The sequence below is a fragment of the Homarus americanus genome, unplaced genomic scaffold (assembly GCF_018991925.1).
Source record: "Homarus americanus isolate GMGI-L3 unplaced genomic scaffold, GMGI_Hamer_2.0 scaffold51859, whole genome shotgun sequence".
NCBI classification, from domain to species: domain Eukaryota; kingdom Metazoa; phylum Arthropoda; class Malacostraca; order Decapoda; family Nephropidae; genus Homarus; species Homarus americanus.
The window spans coordinates 9,913,035-9,915,534 of record NW_024711292.1 but is presented as its reverse complement, the minus strand read 5'-3'; positions in this window follow the sequence as shown (position 1 = coordinate 9,915,534).

Here is a 2,500-nt window from a genome sequence, read left to right as displayed (position 1 = left end):
ACAAGCAGTATTCAGGATTGTTACATATATTTTTATTATGTTAAGTCATCTTAAACACAGTAAGGAAAATGCCATCGACGTTCCCTGTATTTTTAATGAGGCCAGACGCTCTCTATATTCTCATTAAGCCGAAGAATGTCCGCACCTGCAGTATTATGCCAGAAATTCCCGCTTTTTGGAGTCACGCATTTTTCAGCATCAGAACTTCAAAACGGCAAGTCTGACTTCGTTTGCAAAGGAATTCTCCCTCCTTTGTAGAGACTGTAAGCCGAGGTATTTCGTTTTGAATTTGATTTGTATTGATTATATACTTAACTCAGAACTACAGAGAGCGTTTGTTATTTTATATTAAACACGCACAGTCATAAAAGGTTATTTTCGGTCTTGAAGATGATTACGAAGAAATCTTTATATATATGTATATATATATATATATATATATATATATATATATATATATATATATATATATATATATATATATATATATATATATATATATATATATATATATATATAATCAACGACCTCAAAGTCCGCGTGTTATATGGACTAAAAATGAAGTATATATATGTACCTCGCGTTTCATACCAGCTGGATTCGGTAAAATGCTACTGACACCACATAAGAGGCACGGGCAGTTTCCCAATGAGGTTCACGGCGCCATCAGCTCGATGAACAGGCTTTGTGTGAAATATAACAGAGTCTAGAACTGCTTTTAGTGTCCTTGTGGCCTAGCCGGTAAGCGTTCCCTAGTCCCACCCAGTAGGTCGAGGGTTCGATTCCTTGCTGGTGAGGTCGTTGATTATATATATATATATATATATATATATATATATATATATATATATATATATATATATATATATATATATATATATATATATATATATATACATACATATATCTATATATATATATATGGCTATATATGACTGTTTCCTGTCGAGATACAGATAATTTTATTACAAGTTTTACTCTACCAATTTGTAACTAGAGCAAAGGCTATTTTTCCATTCATGGTTTGTCCTGACTGATATATTATTTGTTGTGTGTGTTTCAAAGCCATTTGGTTTTTATAGAAAAATCATTGAGTAGGTGTAAACTTACTGGAGGTCTAGATTATTACAGATCCCGAGGTTAAGTTTTACTCCCAACTGAGAATGACTAATGTTTATTCTAAGAGGTAAAACTTAATGGAAGTTTTGACGTCTTTTCGGCTGCTATTTTTATGCCTTAGCTTAAAAAGTCAGATACTTTCTTACATGTCTCGTCTTTTACATATTTATATGAAAAGATTTGATGTGCGAATATCTAGAAATCCTTTTTCTTTGTCGTATGTTCGGGGATACATTTAGGGTATCAGGACAATACCCCCCCCCACCCCCCCGGATAATTGGCCCCGGACTATTGCCCCCTGGACAATTGCCCCCCATTGCCAGTGAATAACTGGCACAAAACATGGACCTAACTGACTAGAGAGGAGAAAATAACACTAAGAATTAATGCTCTAGGTTAGTTTAAGTTAGGTTAGGTTAAGTCAGGCTTTTGGTCAACTGAAGATTCAGTTGTCCTAGAACCTCCATTTAGATGGCGAGTTCTCCTGTCTTTAGTTTGGAGAAAAATGTGGCTCTGCAACTTATTTAATTCTTTTTCGTGCTTCACTTTAAGTGTGTCAGTTTGATAAGTTTCATACCTTTTGTTCTGGGAAAAATTTGACGTGCGAAAAAAAAAAAAAAAGAGGCCCTCCCTGACTCAGTGAAATGGTGCGAGTTGTCCGTGTGCGGGTTTATCTGCAGTCCGGATGTTGTTCCAGTGTTATTCTTCTCAGATTAGGTAACGTGCCTTGTAGCTGGGTTATCTCCAGGCCCGATGGCTACCTCCCCAGGCCCCAGGTAGACTGCAGCACCTGGCCAAAATTCTCCACTTTTTTGCCTTTTAATGTTTTAGTCTCGCCTGAATATGAACACGACATCTCAAGAGAAGGAATTAAGCAAGAGTTCCGATGTGTAGCACTGTGTTACCGTATTTATGCCATTCGGACTACTACTGTAACCAGTATTCCCCCCATGCTCATTTTGAGTTGTTCGCCACTTGTGCAGTATATCCCCCTGTGTGGGTCTGCAACCGTCCCAATGTGCTGGACGCTCTAACTCCAGCCAACAAATAGAAGCGGATTCACAGAAATCGGGGTTGTGGATGTGACCTAACACTATCTGAGTAGCAGGTCGAATATCACTCGTGTCTCTCGTATCATAAGACCAAGCATTTATCCTTACTAGAATCAAATATGCGTAGTTATGCGAGAGGTCATATCAGCATTAGTCATGAAGTTTAAATTTCGGATATTTGTTTAAATAATGAAGAAAATTTGATGGGAGAATCTTGTGGCAGCTGCGGTTGTGTTGAGTTGCCAATTCATTAATATAATTTTCTTCATTATTTAAACAAATATACGAACATTTTGAAACTTCTCATGACCTTAAATAACAATTAATAG